Genomic DNA, 20,406 nt, shown 5'->3' with positions numbered 1-20,406 from the left:
GTTGCTCCTTCCAGGGCCAAGGGTTGGGTGGAAGTGATGTTTGCAAATGTGTCTGCTGCACAATGGGACCTTAATAAATGTTGGTTTTCTTCCTTCCTTATGAACACACACCCCTTTTTCTTTACAAAACCCCAGTGGTATCCACATAAATCTCAGTTCAGCAGCTGCTACTGTTGGGTGGGCATATGCGGGGAGGGTCAGGAAAGCCCAGGGAGCCCCACAATAGCCAGTGGGCCAGGACCCTCAGACAGGAGGCTCCCAGAAGCCCTGGTCTCCATGCTCCCCCAGCCTGCACGGCAGAACTGGGGGGCTGTGCAACGAGCTCCCCGCATCCTCAATGGAGATGGGGCTCTGACTCCTGAAAAAACTGGAGGAGGGTGCTCTCGAGACAAGCCCCAGCAGGAAGAAGGAGCAACTTGAGGCTTCTCAATGCAGAAGGGGAATCAGGGCGGATGGTGGGGAAAATCCCAGAGCGGGAGGAAGCACGCCCAGGAAGGAGTTTTGAGAACCTGTGGGCAGCCCTGAGGAGGGGCGGTTCGCTTGGATGAGGAAAAGGAGGCATCTCAGGGGCCGGTAGCCTGCAAGGCCAGACCTGAAGCCCCTAGGGCTCCTCCAGGCCATTGTTCTTAGAATGTGGTCCAAGGGCCAGCAGCACCAGCAGATTCCGGAAGCTTGCTAGAAATGTGGAATCTCAGGCCCTGCCCCAGACCCGCTAAATCAGAATCTGCCTATTACCACGACCCCAGCAATTCGCAAGCCCATGGGAGTTGGGGAACGGCTTCTGGCAACGTTGTGGGCTGAGGTCCTAAGAGGAGAAGCTCTCTGCCCAGTGTTTCTAGAGTGAGTTCGTGACGGCACTGTCTGGAGTCCGGCTCTCCTGGGTCCTAGGACTAGTCCTGTCTCATCCTGGCCCTCCATTCCGGAAGCTGTGCTCCCTCTTGGGGTGCACTTAGGACAGAGAGGACTGAAACTGGGATAGAAGAGTCCTGCCCTGGCTGGTGTTAGCTCAGTGGATTGAGCTCAGGCCTGTGAACCACACGGTTGCGGTTCAATTCCCAGTCAGGGCACATGCCTGGGTTGCAGGCCAGTTCCCAGCAGGGGACTCATGAAAGGCAACCATACATTGATATTTCTCTCCTTCTCTCCTTCCCTTCCTCTCTAAAGATAAATAAATAAAATCTTAAAAAAAAAAAGAGTCCTGATAGGGGAGGCAGGGGGCCTGGAGTCCGGTCCCGGCTCTGTTACCAGCTGAGGGTATAACAAGCACATTCATTTTTCTCACAGCTGCCTGGTGAGGCAGGCAGGCCAAGAAAGATCATCCCTATCCTGCAGATGGGGATGTTGAAGGGCAGCTTACCCGAGGCTGCCATCCCCGGCTGCCCTTCTCCATTCTGCGCAGCTCAGGCGACACTGAAATGTGTTTCCTCCACCCAGCCTCCCTCTCTAATGGTTCTCTGAGCTCCTGTCAGTTATCAGGGGCCCTGGCTCGGCTGACAGCCAGCGTGTCTGCTGCTGATGCTTGGATGCCCACATTCCTGGGCTGTGACAGGGAGCACACCCAGAGCCCAGGCTGGGGCACCCGGAGGGGTTCTGCTTGGCTGCAACCCCTGGGGCCTGGCTGTCTGGAAAGTGTCAGGAAGCAGAGAACTTTCCTTCTCATTGATGGGGGCAGGGGGTGTTTCTCTAGAGACTGATATTGGAGGAGCTTAATAGGGTGCAGACTCAGCCCTGCCCTTGCTGTGGACTGGAGGTGGGGGGAGGAGGGCAGAAAGTGTGAGCGGGCCAGGGATGGGCTCAGGGGCAGTGGCTAATCGGAGGAAAGCCGCCTGAGCCGCAACACTGAAAGACCTCAGGCTACAAACTCAGACCTGGCTGGATTTTTTGTCCAAGCTTTTTTTTTTTAAAGATTTTATTTATTTATCTTTAGAGGGGAAGGGAAGGAGAGAGGGAGAGAAATATCAATGTATGTTTGCTTCTCCTGAGTCCCCTGCTGGGAACTGGCCTGCAACCCAGGCATGTACCCTGACTGGGAATTGAACTGCGATCATGCGGTTCGCAGTGTCCAAGCTTTGATATTTATTTCTTAGTTGTGTGACTGGAGCCAAGTTGTCTACTATCACTGACCCTTGGTTTCTTCATCTGCAAGGTACTTAATCCAGCCTGGCACATGCGTAGGAAACCTGCGGTGTAACCCTCATGAAGCCGGGGGCACTCAGGGCTCGGCCTCAGGGTGGCTTGGCGTCTAAGAAGTTGACCTAAACAGATAAAGCCGTGGGAGGAGCCATACTCCACCTGACGTTCTTGCAGTGAAAAGTGACTCGAAATGGAGTGCCTGCCACACTCTCAGAGCCGCTCTCTTCCCCGGTCCACTTCTGTCCCGGGCTCGGTCTGGCTCCACTCTCCCCAAATGCCCTGAAAACTCCTCCAACCCTAAATGATTCAGTTTTTTCTCCTCTTCCACCCTCCCTCCCCTCAACCCAACACTTTATTTTGTGGATCAGCTTGGCCCCTCATCCAATGACAGGGAAAATAAGGGGAAGACTGAAGGGTCCCTCGTAGGATTCCCTTTAGCAGTATGGGGACTCTGCGTAGTAACCTGTGTCCATCCTGTTTACAACTATTATTTACAGCTGTGACAGGGCAACAATGGTTAACATCTGAGTATTTAAGGGCTTCCCCCAAGCCCTGCCCACTTTTAAGACTCTGCTTTTCTCCTTTGGTTTCTTTCCACCCTGGCCCTCTAAGGAAGGTTCACCCTGCCAGGTAGGGAATGGAGACAGGCATCGCAGGGCAAGCAGGGGAAAACCAGGTCAGAGGACGGCAGGGAAAGGGAAGGACTCAGCAGAGATTAAGCCTGTTTACTTTATGAAGAACACAGGAGGGACTGTTCACTACTGCCCAAGACGTAGAAAGCTGGAGAGCGCTGCTCCCATCCTCGCAAGAAAAGGCCAGTTAAACCACAGACTAGAACTGGAACCCATCAGAGATCTTAGGTGGAGGACACCTAAGTACCCTGAATCTCCAGAAGCCAAGTAGCACCTCCAAGGAGAGATGAAACCAGGGATTGGCTTCCCTGGAACAGAGCCTAGGGTCGGGAGAGGCACTGGCCACCATACAAGGGGATAAGAAAGCAGGTAGGACTTTAATAACCGCCAACAACCAAGTGTTGGCTGGCACAATAGTATAGGTTCTTTTTCAGGCACCTCTGCCGGGTAGCCACGGGACAGATGGGAGGAGGGGCGGGAGACTATAGGGAGCCACCCTTGGGAGTGCAGACGTGAGGAGGGACTCAGCACTGGAGGAGAGCCACATAGCTGTCACCCTGCCAAGACCCTTCCCATGCGAACAAGTCCTGTAAGCTATTTGGGAAGAGCATCAAACCTGTCGTCCCCAAGGGCACAGGCAAATTCCACCTCTGATGAGAAGGATAAAAGAAAACTATCTCTACTCTGGTGTAGGGCAGGAAACTCTCCTGGGCCTGGAATCCTAAACTCGCATGACTGGAGGTCTCTTACTGCTAGAAGAGGGAAGGAAATCCCGTCTGGTGCAAACTGCACTGCAGATGGAAGGCAGGCATTGGCTTTCAGGGGAGGAGGGGCAGGAATGCTGACAAATTCCCAGCCCTGAGGCCCAGGCACAGTGCCTGCCTAAGACCAAGGCTGGACGGCAACAGAAAGAGCATCTCTCTGTACCTACAGGGAGCCTCACAAGCATACAGTAACAATCCACTACTGCGGGAAGAGCAAGAACGTGGACAGTGAGTCCTCCTGTGGTGGAGGAGAAAGACGGCGGTTAGAGCAAGAGGAGAGAGTACTGAGGAAATCCCCCACCATCCTAGTTCCAATCCTAAACTCAAGATAATTCCAGAGGAATTTGAAACCTGCGATGTACTGAAGATAACCACAGTAACAAAGAAAACCCAAACCCGGCTCAAGTCCCTGTTCAATCCCATGCACTGCCGCCGCCCACGGCAGCAAGGGTGGTCGCGAGGTGAGGCGAGGGACTTAAAGAATGGAGAGGACCAAGTGTTCTGCTGGCAAATGGCAACTTTATTCAAGGAACTGCTGGCTTATATGCAGAACTGCAGTGGCCTGAGAACAATGCTGTTTTACAAAAGTTTGTACATTCCCGAAGGCTATCAAGAGGGCAAGATGTTCTCATATCCTGAGAACATGAGCCCAAAGATAGCAGTGTCCTCATTACTATCACTTCCTTGGAACATGACGCATATGCCAAGGTCTTGTTCTTTCCTTCAAGGCTGAGAAGGAGAAGGTCCGGAAGATGTCAAGATACCCGCCGGCTCCAGGGACCAGAAACCAAGTCCCGCCACCATTTTCACAGTGGGGGCTCTGTCCTTGGTCCCCTGCGGCCTGGCAGGTTCCCACAATGCACTAGAAGTTTGACAGAACAGGAGACATGCCCATTTTCAGGTGTAATTCTATTTAAGTACCTACTGTTCTACAGATAATGTCTAACATTCAATAAAACACACAAGACATCAAAAAAGCAAGAACAAATGACCCATTGCCAGAGACAAAGCAATCAATAAAACCAAACTCAGAAATAATCCAAATGTTGAAATTATCAGAAGGAGACTTCAAAACAACTAAAAATGATACATTCTGGAATCTAGTGGAAAAGATGGGCAATATCAAAAACAGATAGCATTTCAGCAGAGAGGTGAACACTATAAGATTGAGTCTAATAGACCTCCTAAAAATAAAAATCACAATACTGAAAATGAAGAATTACTTCAATGGCTCATCAGTAGACTCACTGGAAGACACCCTCGCTCTGGGCTCCAGAGGCAGGGCAGCTGCCAGGGACACATGGGGAGGAACTGAGTCATCCAGCTTTGGGATGAGGACTGGAGGGGCAGCTTTCTCCCAGACAGAAGTGCTGGCAGAAGCCATTGTGCCTTTTGCCGAGCAGTGCCCTTTTAGGTACAGGCAGGTACGGTATCCGAGTCTCCATTAATCTGATTAACCCAAGCAGCTTCCAGTGGCTTTTCCATTCAAATGGCCTGTCTTGGTTCACGCTGTGGACTTTCCTAAATTCTCTCAAAGGTTCACAAACCCCAAACAAGTAGCATCCAGACTTGGTGAGCTCTGTACCTCTTGCTCAGTGGCCCCAGGCCCAGCACTAGTGGCAGCCAGCCTTCGTTTGCAGTTGGCCTCTCCCAGGCAACACCAAGCCCAGCATTATTAGCACCATCTGCAGATCACTTTGTAGTTCATGCCAGGTGGTCTGCGGCATGGCACAGGCAGAAGCAGACCTTGGTCTGCACCTCCCAGGAGGTACCGGAGCCAGCACACGTGGTGGCCAGCTTCAGACCTTGCTGGAGCCCTACCCAACCACCTCATGAGCAACACACTAGGAGGGCAGACTAGGCAGGTAGCAGAACCCACTGAAGCAAGTTCTACTCCTTGGGGTCAGCCTCTGCATAGCAGCTCTTCTGCTGAAGTTGTGGCTGGTCTTCACAGCCAGCTGGCCTGGAGGTCAGCCCCTGTCACTGATGAGCCAACAGCAATGAAAGCCCAATAAAGGAGGGTGTACACATCCAAAATGGGGGGTGCATCTGGAGCTCCCAGCTAAGGTCATTAGGGAGACTGCATCACTGGGCCCTACAGGACACCCATTATTGTGTAAGGCCACTCTACCATGACTTGGAGACGAGGCAGATCTACCTAATACATAAAAACAAATACAGAGAGGCAGCCAAAGTGGGGAGACAAAAAAACACATGCCAAATGAGAGAACAGGAGAAATATCCAGAAAAAGAACTAAATCAAATGGAGGCAAGCAAATTGCCAGATACAGAGTTCAAAACAATGGTTATGAGGATTCTCAAGGAACTTAGTGAGAATTTCAACAGCACAAAAAAGGACATAGAAACCACAAAAGAGAACCAGCCAGAAATAAGAAATGCACCAGAAGGAATCAACAAGCAATTAGATGAAGCAGAGGATCAAATCAATGATTTGGAAGACGAGGTAGCAAAAACACCCAATCAGAACAGAAAAAAAATTTTTTAATGAGAATAATTTAAGGAACCTCTAGGACAATATTCAGTGTAACAACGTCCACATCATAAGGGTACCAAAAGGAGGGGAAACAGAGCAAGGGATTGAGAATCCATTTGAAGAAGTAACGACTGAAAGCTTTCCTAACCTGGTGAAGGAGATAGACACACAAGTCCAGAAAGTGCAGAGAGCCCCAAACAAGATGAACCCAAAGGGGTCCATATCAAGACACATCATAATTAAAATGGCAAAGGTTAAAGACAAAGAGAGAATCTGAAAAGCAGTTTCTTATCTAAAGGGAGCTTCCATAAGACTGTGAGCTGATTTCTCAACAGAAACTTTGCAAGCCAGAAGGGATTGGTATAAAATATTTATAGCGGTAAAAAAACAAGGACCTACAACCAAGATTACTCTACCCAGCAAAGCTATCATTTAGAATTGAAAGACAGATTAAGAACTTCCCAGATAAGAAAAAGCTCATGGAGTGCACCACCACCAAATCAGTATTACAGAAAATGTTAAAAGGTCTTTATGAAAATAAAAAATGTTAAAATATGAATAATAAAATGGCAATAATTGCATATCTATCAATTACTATAAAGGCAAATAGATTAAATGCTCCAAAAAACCCCATAGGGTCTTATGCTGCACACCTGAAACTAATAAAAAATAACATTCAATGTAAACTGTAATTTAAAAAGTTAAAAAATTATTTAAAAAGAATAGGGTGGCTGACTGAATAAGAAAATAAGACCTTTACATATGTCGTCTACAAGAGACTCACTTCAGACTGAGAGACACACAAAGTCCAAAAGTAAAGGGATGGGAAAGGATATTTCATGAAAATGGAAAAGAAAAAAGGATAATCTGGAGTAGCAATACCTATAGCAGACAAAATGACTTTAAAACAAAGGCCACAACAGAGACAAAGAAGAACCCAGCAATTCAACTTCTGGGTATTTATCCAAGGAATAAATACCCAACTTCTGGGTATTTATCCAAAATGCTAAATTGAAGACATATACACCCATATGTTCACTGCAGCATTATTTACAATGATTATTTCCAAGATATGGGAGCAACCTAAGGGTCCGTCAATAGAAGAATGGATAAAGAAGAAGTGGTATGTATATACAATGGAATATGACTCAGCCATAAAAAGAAAAAAACCTTGCCATCTGCAACAACATGGATAGACCTAGAGGGTGTTGTGCAGAGTGAAATAAGTCAGAGAAAGACAAATGCCATATGATTTTATTTGTATATAGCATCTTAAAAGCAAAGTAAAGGAACAAGTAGAATAGAACCAGACTTATAGATGCACCTTGATGGTTGTCAAATGGAAGAGGTGCTGGGGGGATGGGTGAAAAAGATGAAGTTATTAAGAACTACAAGCTGGTAGTTAGAGAATAGTCATGGGGATAAAAAGTATAAAATAGGAGATATAATCAATACCATTGTAATAACTGTGTGGTGTCACAGGGGTACTAGTTTTATTGAGGTGGTAACTTCATAAGTTATACATGCCTAATCACTGGGTTGTACACCTCAAGCTAATATAATATTGCACGTCAACTATAATTGGAAAATAAAAAATTATTTAAAAAAGAAAAAAATTGGGAGTCTTAATTATATGGCTAAAATATACCATTAAATGATAAAATATTCTATAATAAACAATAGTATTTACCATTAAAAAACACACAGATAAGCCTACAAATATCCAAAAGTTAGGATAACATTAAGAAGAATAAAAATCAAACAAAAGAGACCCTAGATACATCCTACTCAAAACTAAATGTAAGGAGAAAATCTTGAAGGATACTAGAGGCAGAAAAATGCAAATTACTTAGAAGCACAAAGCTAAGAACTACAGAGGACCTCCTTTTTAAAAAAAATTCTCACCCAAGGATATATTTATTGATTTTAGGGAGAGAGAAAAAAGAAACATTGATGTGAGAGAGAAACGTCAGTTGGTTGCTTGCCTTCATGCCCCGCCGGGGATCGAACCCACAACCTAGACATGCGCCCTGACCAGGTATGGAATCCTCGACCTTTCTAATACACAGGATGAGGCTCCAACCAATTGAGCCACCTGGCCAGGGCTTAGTATCCTTTTAATATTTTTGGACTCTGTAGTGATATCAACACTTTGATTGCTAATATTGGTAATTGTGTCTTTCTCTCCCTTTGCCTGAATAGTTTGACTAGGATTTATTAATTTTAATGAATTAAAAAAAACTAGCTTCTTGTTTCACTTATTTTCTCTTGTTTGTTTTCTACTTCACTACTTTCTGCTCTGATCTTTGTCATTTTATTTCTGCTTACTCTGGACTTAATTTGTTCCTTTTTTTCTTAGTTTCTTAAGGTGGAAGCTTAGGCCATTGATATAGGAACCACTTTTTCTTCTGTAATATAGGTTTTTAATGTCATAAATTTCCCTGGAGAATTAATTGCTTTGGTGGCATCCCACAAACTAGTTTTGATATGTTTTTATTTTCTACAGTGAAAATACTTTGCAGTTTATCTTTCAATTTATTATTTGATCCTTGGGTTATTTAGAAGTGTGTTATTTAGTTTCTAAAATTTGCAGATTTTTCAGAAATGCTTATGTCATTGATTTCTAATTTAATCCATTGTCATCAGAAAACATAGTTTGTATGTGACTTGAATCCTTTCATATTAACCAAGAATTTGGTCTTTATTGGTAAACATGCCACGTGTACTTGAAAATGTGTATTTAGCTGTTGTTGGGTGGAGCGTTTGTTCTAAAATGTCTATTAGATCAAGTTGGTTGATAGTGTTACTTAAGTCCCTATTTTCTGTCTGTTTCTTCTATTAATTAATAAGAAAGGTAAGTTCAAGTCTCTAGACAGAACTGCAAATTTATCTGTTTCTCTTTGCAGTTCTATTAGTTTTTCTCTAATATAATTTGAAATGTTATTAGGTGCATATTATTTTAGGATTATGTCCTCTTGAGATTTCACCTTTCTCATTAGAAAATGATATTCATTATCCTTGATAATAGTCTTTGCTCTGAACTCTTTGTTCAACATTAACATAGTTATTCCTACTTTCTTTGATAGCCTGGTATATATCTTCCTAATCTATTAATCTATTTATGATTTTAAAAATGTGTTTCTTGTAGGCAGCATATAGTTGGGTCTTTCTTTTACATTTAATCTAATGATCTATGCCTCTTAATTGGGGGTAGACTGTTTACACTTAATGCAATTATATGGCTAGATTGAAATTTATTATCTTGCTATATGATTTATATCTTTTTGTTCCCAAGTTTTCTCAACCACTTCCCTTAATGACAACATTCCAAATAACCAAGAATCACTGTCCTTTGTTACTTGATGTCCACCGTCCTGAAAATCATTGTATCATATCTTTTGTTTGGTTGTTGTTGTTGTTTCAGGCAGAAAAGAAAACCCAGTCCCTGCCGCTCTTTATTGGCCAGAACCAGCAGATCATGACCTGAGGGGTCATATTGAGGCATGTTTCCAGGTTGGGATAATCTAGGGGGGAGAGAGAGAGAGAGAGAGAGATGGATGAAGATGCTGCTTCGGCTGCTGCAAGGAGAAGGGGATAATTACAGGAGGGAAGTCCTTGAGAAGCGGAGGGGTGTAATCCAAGTCCCTGGTGGAGGGTGCGACCTTACCCTGGAACTGGGATACTTTTTCCATCGTGACTGAGGAAAGTCAGGTATGTAGGTCCAGATAGCACTAGATCAGTAGAAACAGTGGTTGGGAGAGTGTCAGAACTTGGGCTTCCCCAGCAGATCCCGAGATAAGGGGCTGCAAGCTACTCACTTAGGAGAGGATCCCCAGAAATTCTATTACAGGAATGGGGAATTGAGACAGGGAGGAGGAAGCAGCAAATAAAGGCAACAATATCAAGTGAGTTACTATTCTGGGTAACTGGGCCTTAACGTGGGGGAAGTCCCCGTCTTACACCAAATTGAGAGGCAAGAGAGCCGGATAATTTTTTTCAACTCCCACTGGCCCATGTTTGACAGGGGGGTGTAAATCTCCCTGTGCCTGCACAGGCAGAGCAGGCCAGAGACAGCTGTTAGCAGATCCAGTCTGGCCGGCCTACCCTGAAATGGAAAGTCATGAAGGGGCGATGGGTGGGGCACTGACAGTATCTCTGCGTGCCACTCAGCATCCCATCTTGCTGCTCGTGGGTCCAGTATTTAATCTATACACCATAAGGCAACACCATCAGAGAGTGGTGATCCTCAGTTGGGGCGTCCTCAGTGAGGCTGCGCGGACCCTGCACGCTCCAGCCACACAGCTCAACCTCTCACTTTAAGACAGGCACGCATGTGTGATGCATGTACAACCACTCCCCCCAGCATTCCCACCGTGCTGAGAAGCCACAGGCCTGTGTATGGCACATGAGTACGCAGGAAGTCATGAAAAGAGCACAAAGTGGAGGCATGGGCTGTGGTTTGGCCCCTTCATGAGCTGTGGGGTGTCAAGAATTGGCTTTCCAGTCAGTAAAGTGGCACTAACTCACCCCTAGGACTACTGTGAGAATGAAGAGAAACAGGGAACATGAGCCCACTCCAGAAACTTGCCAGCACTGTGCACATGGAGAAATCACTATAGCCAGAAGCCTGGTACTTGTAAGACGCCCCAGAGAAAGTTGCTACAGGTAAGAGTCCCAGTAGAACTGGTGCACCATCACAAGGAAATCTCTAGAAGGTCAACTGAGACTCGATATTGAAAGAACGCTCTGTGGTCCAGCAGCATCAGCATCTTCTGGGATCTTGTTGAAAATGTAAACCTCAAATCCCAGCTCAGGACTTAATCCAAAGGTACCGAACCAGAATCTGCACTACAGCAAGACCCCTGGTGGTGTGAGTGCACACCGACGCCGAGACACTGGTCCTGCAGCAGGGTCAGGGCCTGCCTCTTTTCCCTCATGGGCCCCTGTGATTTCTGGGGCAGCTTAGCTGCCTCTGCCTTAGAGTTTGGGCTCTCATCCAGATCCATTCTAGAAAAAAACTGAGCAAGATTACCCTGCTCTTACTCCTTTAACAAGGTTCTGTCTTCTCCTTCCTGAGCAGGAAAATGGTAGTAACTATGCTCGTAATAATAATTTTGAAGAAATAAGAAATGGTAGAATCATGTTCAGAAAAGTATGACAATGAACGTCTTAAATTTACCATCTAAAATGATTAAATTTAACAGTAACAACAATATCCTATTGCTTAATTGATTGGCACTGTGGTTCTCCGGAAAAGTCGTCAGTGCAGAATGACTCATCCCCTGAGGGTTCTAAATAAGATTCTAAAATCACCCCCCATGGTCTTCCTGCACTTTGAAGTGACAGAACAAATGACAGGAGAGATGGGCACTGTCCCCTAAGTCCAGAAAGGTTGATACACAAACATCTCACAACAATAACATCCTTATCCAAAAATAACCTGCAATAAGGACGCTATTTCTGGGATGTGCTTGTGCGTTTCAGTGAACAAGCACTTCCGCACCTGCGGGGAGAGGCCCAGGACCAGGATGGCCTGTGGGGGGATTTGTACAGTCAATCAGCAAACTTGCTGCTTCCTCCACACGAGGTCCTGTTCCAAAAACATGAAGATGAATCCAACTCTCAGAGCAAAACTCTTGTGGAACAAAAATTGGGAGCCATAGTGAGGATACAGATAAGGAGGTGAAGGAGGAGAGAGTCTTGGAAAGCATCCCAGGAGGCGACCTTGGGGATGAAGGGTGAAAAGGGGGCCTGGTCAATAATTGGAGGGGAGTATGAGGAGAACAGAGGGCTTGGGAGTGTTCTTCCAGTAGGACAACGATCTAACGCTGTGGAAGAAAAACTCAAGGTAAGTAGCCCCTCGAACCACGCAACTAACTGTGGTTACTCCCGGGCCCCTGCCAGAATGCTGTTGGCCTCTGGGTGTGGAACAGCCTGCAGGTGACCCTGTGAGCTCCTTCTCCTGAGTCACCCCATACCCAAACCCAGTTTCCCACCCGCTTTGGGCGCTTTGTTCCATTTTTCTATCTCCCTGTCCGTGGAAGACATCTACCGGTCTTCCAGCTTCAGCTTGGGGCTGCCCTTTTTTTGAGGCCTCCACCCCACCTGTAAACCCGACTCCCTCCCTCCTCACCTCGGACAGGCGGCAATGCCGCAGAAAGCTCAAATTGGAAGCAAAGGTGATGACCTCAGTCTGGGACAACTTGAGGCTGAAGCACTTGTAGGGAATCTGGTCGGGATGACCCAGGCAGTGGGTTTTGGGGCCAGGCAAGAGAAAGTGACTATAGTAGGTACAGGTTTGAGACTCAAAACTGAAGCAGATGTATCTACCACCTACCTGCTTGTGCCCCTGCATCTTTCCCTTCTGTTGTAACAAATGAACCTGGCACCTCCCAAAGCCCGTGTTCTCCCACTGCCTGAGAACACTGCACCCCCAATCTTCTCTCCTGCTTTATCAACTCTCTTCTCTCCACTGCATCAATGCCACGGGGAATCCCATTTCTTCAGGTTATTTTTTTAAAACCAGAAACATCTTGATCTCACTTGCCTGTCCAGCAACTGCTCCACATCTCTGCACCTCTTTATTGCCACTCACTAGATTGTTCCTATTCTCAGTCTCCAATTCCCTCCTCCTGTTTTCCTCTCGCTTTGTCACTGACTCCACCAAAACTGCTCTTCCCGAGGTCACCCATGACTGCACTCGGCTAACTCCATAGTCCTCATCTTACTGACTCAGCAGCTTCCTTTACCCGTTTCCAAGCCACTGCAATCTCAGGCTCCAGCTTTACCGCTCATCCTTCTGGCTCCTCCTCCTTAGTGCCTCCTCTGGTTCTGCCTCACCTTCCTGACTTCTGAGGGCTGCACTGCCCAGAGATGAGCCCTTGGATCTTTTTTCTAACCACTTAAATGACTCCTCCACCTGATGTCATATAGGTATTGAATTTAATTTATTCCAAACTGAGCCCTTGACATTCTCCTTCAACATCAGATTTTCCCAGTCTTTCCCACCTTGGTGAACGGCCATTCTGCTCTTCCAAGTTGCTCACGACAAAAAATTGCTGTTGAGAGTGATGTCAGCAAATTGCAGCGCAGGCAGCCCGAGCTCCTCTCCTCCCACAGAGACAGTGAAAAGCAAGCAGAAATGGTCAGAACCAACTTTGTCAGAACTCGGAACACTGTAGTGTTTACAGCAGCAGCCGAATGCTGCATGGAGAAAACAGGAGCTTTGGAAGTGTAAGGTGGTCAGTAGGGGCTGAGGGAGATGGGAACGGGAGGTTATTTATAACAGGCACAGAGGTTCAGTTTGGGATGATGCAAGGTTTTGGAGCTGCGGACTGGTGGTGGTTGCACAACAGCATGTTTGCACCTACACGCCACCAAACTGCACACTCAACATGGTTAAAATGGTCAAGTTTATGCTATGTCTATTTTACCACAATAAAATGAGAGAGAAAAACACTGTAGGAAAGCTTTGCCGCATTTTTTAGTAGCCTTTGCCCTACCTGTCCCTGGCTCAGCAGCAGTCTTGATGATGCTAGCCCGTGCTACCCATGCCAGGTCCTGCCCCGGTTCTGGATGAAGCACAGCAGACCTTACTTGCAAATTATCGTGCACATCTGCTCTGACCTGTCTCTGGGCCATTTGAAGTGCTAACGCAAGCCATTTCTCTCTGTTTTACCTCAGTTAGAACTCACCCAGGCTGGAAAAGCAGCAGAAATTGCTTGAAAACATGCTAAGGCTAACAGTCCTCAGACACCTGAGGCAAAAGATTATGGTTAAGACATATAATAGACCACCTAAGAGGCCTAGGAGGAGAATCTAAGGAGAGAATTTCTTTGAGAAACTGGTGCATTCAAAAGCACCTATATAGAAAGAGGAATTTGGAAAGCCACACACGGTAAGAAAAGAACTGAGAAGGCCTCAAGCTTTCACTTCGAGTCGGCCCCTAGGCTCAGCGGAAGCCTGGGCAAGTGTTGAAGAAGAGCCATAGCACAAAGCCAATCTGCAAAGACAAGAAGTGTGTTTGTTTGTTCACTCATTTGCATGCTTAACGTCTGCATGCAGTTCAGGAAAATCTCTGCTAAAACACTAGCTGAAAACATGCTGAGAAACAGAGACTTCAGCGACCACACACGAAAAGGAAGATAGGCTCCAGAAAGACAGAGTCCGAAGCCGTCACTAGACCAATGAACCACTACAGCCTTTAACAATCAAAAAGAGCCAAACCCAGCCCTAACCAGTTGTTCAGTTGGTTGGGTGTCGGCCTGCAAAGCAAGAAGTCACTGGTTCTATTCCCGGTCAGAGCACATGCCTGGGTTGTAGGTTAGGCTCCCAGATGGGGCATATATGAGGCAACTAATTGATGTTTCTCTCCCTCTTTTTTAAAATTTTTTATTTTTATTTATATTTAGAGAGAGAGGAGGAGGAGAGAAACATCAATGTGTCGTTGCCTCTTGTGCCCCCAAGTGGGGACTTGGCCTGCAACCCAGGTGTGTGCCCCGACTGGGAATCGAACCAGCAACACCTTGGTTCAAAGCCCACGCTCAATCCACTGAGCTATGCCAGCCAGGGCTTCTCTCCCTCTCTTTCTCCCTTCTTTCCCCTCTCTCTAAAAATAAATAAATACAACGCAGTTTTTTAAACCAAACCCTAATGAGCAAACAAAACCAAACCCCAGAAAACACTGAGAAAATGGGAAAATCTAATTTCCAGAGTTACCACATCATAATATTCAAATGTTTCAGTTTTCAACAACAAACAAGTCACAAATATACAAATAAACAGGAAAGTATGGCCTGTTCAAGGAACAAAATTGACTGAAACAGCCTCCAAAAAAACCCATACATTGGACTCGCTACACAAAGACTTTAAAATAACTCTTAAATATGCATAAAGACCTAAGGATAACATGGACAAGTAACTATAGGCATATGAAAAGTGATGTGTGAACAAAATGAGAATATCAGGAAAAATAAATTATAAAAAGGAAACAAATGATAATTCTAGAGATGAAAAGTATAATTATTAAAATAAAAACTTCATGGAAACAGTATAGCACTTCCTCAATTAAAAAATAGAACTACCTCAGGATCCAGCAATCCCACTGCTGAATAAAGCCAAATAAAATGACATCAGCATCTCAAAGAGACACCTGCATTCCTGTGTTCATTGCAGCGATTTTCAAATAGCAAAGATATGGAAACAGCCTAAGTGCCTGTCAACAGATGGATAAAGTTAGTGTGAAACATACACACACATACAATGCAATATTATTCAGCCTTTAAAAGGAAAGAAAATCCTGTCCTTTGTGACAGCATGGGTGAAACTGGAGGTAATCATGAAAAGTACAATGAAATAAGCCAGACACAGAAAGACAAACAGTGCATGGCATCACTTACAACAAAAATTGGAGCATGAAGAAGACAGAATCAGTGACCTTAAAGATAGGACACCTGAAACTATCCAGTCCAAGAAGTAGAAAGAAAAATTAAGAAAAGTAACCAGAGTCTATAGGACCTGAGGGATACCATCACATGGAATAAGTTCACTTTAGGAGTCCCAGAATAATGAGAGAGGGAAAGGGGGATAGAAAAATACTTGAATAATAACTAAAAATTTCCTGAAATTGATGAAAGACATGAATCTGTACATTCAAGATATTCAAAGAAATCCAAGGATGATAAACTTGGAGATCCAAACTAAGACACATTATAATGAAACTGTTGAGACAGAGCAGAGAATTCTTGAAAGAAGAGGGCAGCAACTTGTCATGTACAAGTACTCCTCAAAAAGATTAAAGCCCATTCTCAACAGAAAACATGAAGCTGAAAAAGCAGTGTGATTATTTATTTATTTATCCTCACCTGATGACGTGGGTTGGGGGGACAGAGGAACATGGATATGAGAGAGAAACATTGATTGGTTGTCTCATAGGTGCCCTAATCAGGGATCAAACCCCCAACCCAGGTATATTCCTTGGGCAGGAATCAAACTGTGACCTTTGGTTTATGGGATGATGCTCCAACCAACTGAGCCACACCAGCCAGGGCTGGGATACCATATTTAAAGTGCTGGGGGAAAAAAACCTGTTAGTCAAGAATCTAATATCTGTTAAGACTATCCTTTGAAAGTGAGAGAGAAATTAAGACATTCTCAGATAAACAAAAGCTCAGGGAGTTCACCACGACTAAATATTCCCTAAAGTAAATGCTAAAGTGAGTCCTTCAAGTTGAAATTAAAGGCCACCTGAATGGCCTTTATGAAGCCAATGAAGAAATAAAGATTTCCAGGTAGAAGTAGCTACATGGGCAAATATAAAACTCTGTATATATTGCATTTTTGTATTGCAACTCTATTTTTTATTTCCTTCACAATTTAAAAGACAAATGCACAAAATGACTATAGGTCTCTGTTACTGGACACACGATCTACGAAATGAATCTGTGATGACAGCAACCTGCAGACAGGACAGAGCTGAGTGGGGCAGGGTTTTGTGTGCCGTCGAAGCTAAGTGGGTGTCATCCAAACCAGACTGATATCAATTCAGGATGTTCAATGTGACCTCTATGTTAACCAGGAAGGAAATATCTAAATATCTAAAAAGAAGTACACTAAGGAAAAGAGAAAGCAATCGAAACATTTCACTACAATAAATAAATAAATAAATAAATAAGCAAACAAACTAAACACCAAAAAAGGTTGCAATGGAGAGAATGAAGGATCAAAACATGTATAAAACATACGAAAAACAAATACCCAATGGCAGAAGCCAATCCTTCCTTACTGGTAATTACATTACATGTAAATGGATTAAACTCTCTGATCAATAAGCACAGATTGGCAGATTGGATTTTTAAAAAAAAAGATCCAAGATGCTATCATGAGACTTATGGTAGATTTAAAGACACAAACAGGTTGCAAGTGAAAATACGGAAAAAAAAGTCTATCGACAAAATAGACTATTGACAAAAATTGTTACTGGAGACAAAGAAAGACACTAAATAAAGGATTTAAGTCATTAAGAAGATGCAATAATTATAAACATATATGCACCAAGTCCCAAAATATCTGAGGCAAATAGTAACAGAATGGAAGGGAGAACAGGCAGTTCGGCACCAACGGAGATGTGGCGACGTCGGCACACCCCTGTCAATCGTGGGCAGGACATCCACAGCAGAATAAAGATAGACATCAATAATAGAAGTAAAACTGGGAAATTCACAAATATGTGGAGATTTAAACAACACATTCTTAACCAAGATTGAAGAAATCACAAGAGAAACTAGAAAAATACCTTGAGATAAATTTTTTAAAGCCACAACATATTTAAATTTATGGAATACAGCAAAAGCAGTGCTCAGAGGGAAATTTTACTGATAAACACCTACATTGGCAAAGAAGAAATATCTCAAATCTAAACCCAAAACTAGCAAAAGGAAGGAAATGATATAGAAGAGAATGGAGATAAATAAAATACAGAGGAAAACAACACAGAGTCTTGATTTAAAAAAAGTTCTTGTAAAAGATTAATAAAATTGACAACCCTTTAACTACTGACAAAATAGAAGACACATGTAACTAAAACTGGAAATGAAGGCAGGGACCTGACCACTCCCTTACAGAAGGAACGTACAGAACACCTTGCACGATTGTAACCCAACAAATCAGATCGTGGAGAGTAATAAATAAATTCCTAGAAATACGCACATTATATAAACTGGCTTTAAAAGAAATAGAAAATCTCAACAGACTTGTAACAATAAAAATGATTGAATCACTACTCAAAAACCTCCCAACCAAGAAAATTCCAGGACCAAGATGGCTTTACTGGTGAATTCCACCAAACATTTAAAGAAATAACATCAATCCTTCTCAAACTCTTCCAGAAAATGAAAGGGAGCACTTCCTAATTCATTCTATGAGGCCAACATTACTCTGATACCAAAGCCAACTAAAGATATAATAAGAAAATTACAGACCAATGTCCCTCATGCATATAAACACAAGAATGTTCAACAAAATGCTAGCAAATCAAATCCAACAGCATATTAAAAGGGTTATATAGCACAACCAAGTGGGATTTATAACAGGAATTTAAGAATAGTTCAACATAAGGAAAATCAATCCACTTAAAACATTAATGGGAAAACCCCACATGACCATCTCAATCGATGCATAAAAAGGACTTTACAAAATCCAACACTTTTTCAGAATAAAAACAACTTGCATAGCTCCAGCTCTCCCTATGATCTTCTAAAAATGTCTCTCCCTCTCCCATTCGCTCTGATCTGACCTCATTATTCTCCTTACTGTTCTTTGAACACGCCAGATACACATCTCAGGGCCTCTGCACTTGCCCTTCCCCTCACCTTCAACACTCCTCCTAGCAACGTCGGCCTGCCTGAATCCCTCACGTTCTTCAGGGTTTTTCCAAGTTGCCTTCATGAGAGTACCTCCCTGTCCATCCTGCCCCAGATTTCACACCCATAGGCCCTAGAACTTAATATTCTCCTCTATGTTTCTTATCACTAAGATGCTATGTATTTTTAAATTTGTATTTATAGCCCATTTAGAATGTAAACTACATAGGGCAGAAGTTTTCCCCCCATTTTGTTCACTTGCTATATCCTCAGTAGCTTGAACAGTTTCTGGACATAACTGCTCAAAAGGTATATATTCAATGATTTAACCCACATGTAGGTGAGGCTGAAGCCATCGAGCAGGGTGTCCAGCCCGCAGCTCGCAGGCTGCACGAGGCCTGTGGTGGCTATAAATGCAGCCAAACACAAAATCTTAAATTTACTTAAAACATCACTTAGTTTTATTGTTAAGCTTTATGCGAAGATTACTCAGATATGTACATTTTCTATGTACATATATTTTGTACATACATATATTTTCTACATTAGTGATCACAAACTTGGGACCTGCTCAACTATTTAGAAAGATCAAGAGGCCCGCATCATTCGGGTTATTACGAGAGGATTTTTTTGTTCATCTGTGGTGGCGGATACCATGAAAACTATACACGGACCTTTTTTTTTGCTCATCAGTTTTCATTCGTGTTTGTGTATTTATGTGAGGCGCAAGACAACTGTTCTTCGTTTGGCCCAGAGATGCCAAAAGGCTGCACAGCCCTGCCACAGTGCACGTGGCAGCGTCAGGAAGGCCGCACTGAGCGAGCAGGGACACAGGCTGAGTCGAACTCTACCCGACAGGGGAAAAGCAGCTGGGCCTGTAGAGAACCGAATAGAATCAATGCTGTTGGCTGAATATGAGTGAATCCTAAAGAGACTATCAGTGACCTCACTATATTCTAACAAACTTGAATATTAAGCCTTGAGATTCAAAGGCATAAGAGAAAAATATAGAAAGCTCAGTATCTCTCACTTTAAGCTGAAAGAATTTTTTAGACTAACTCAAAGACACATTGCAGGGAGTTACAAAGGAACCCTCAAATTCTGTGATAGTGCACACCTAGAATTCCTATCAGGCATCACACAAGAAATCGGGTGACTTCAAAAAAGTAAAACATGAATCCTTGCCTACAGAGAACCAGAGGGCAATGCAAGCAGTTCACAGTAGGTAATTAATGCTAAGCACTAAGTGAACGTGTATTTCTCCCCAAATGCTAAAGGAACCCCATAGTGCAGTGCGATGAATGAGTCCTCACTGGAGACATCTGGGCAGTCTTGGTGAAGAGCAAGAAATTCAAGCCGGGCTTTGAGGAATGAGACTTTCAGCTGCGGAGCCTAAAATGTGTGTTTGCTGGAAGATATAGGGTCAGGGCAGGGAAAAGGGTTTTGAATCTAGAAACATTGGTTGAAGTTTTGGCCAAGACCCCTGTGCACCACACTCACCGTACAGTGTTGGGGAAACCACTGAAGATGCCTGAGAAAATGACTTAAGGAGTTGAGACTGGCACCCCAAAAGGAAATGTCAAATATATCTTTCTGTTCTAATGGACCGACATAATTCCAAATAATTTGTAAATGTAGTAATTCCTTTTGCCAGCTCCAATGCCTGGAAATTTTCAATGACATCTCATTCTTAGAATAAAGACCCACACCTTTATCATAACCCACACACAGTTCACTCTGTACTTTCTGCTGCCACCACGCTGGCTGCCCTTGCTCTCCACGCTGCTGCCCACTGGCCTATGCAAGTTCCCCTCCCGCCGCAGGGCCTCTGTACCTGCTGTCCTTCTGTCCCTGTCCTTTCTGCCTAGTCCCATTTTCCTTCGGATCACGGCTTAAGGCTTCCATCCTGAGGGAAACTCTCCCCTCACCACAGCACACAGTGTATTCGGCAATGTACTTACTTGTGAACTTCACCGTATCTCCTTTATTGGGCTGAAGCTCCATCAGGGCAGGGGCTTTCCCCT

This window comes from Sturnira hondurensis, unplaced genomic scaffold (assembly GCF_014824575.4).
Source record: "Sturnira hondurensis isolate 20B ecotype Veracruz unplaced genomic scaffold, ASM1482457v3 Scaffold0024385, whole genome shotgun sequence".
Classification (NCBI taxonomy): Eukaryota; Metazoa; Chordata; class Mammalia; order Chiroptera; family Phyllostomidae; genus Sturnira; species Sturnira hondurensis.
The sequence above is the reverse complement of the archived record's forward strand: the minus strand, read 5'-3'. Positions refer to the sequence as shown.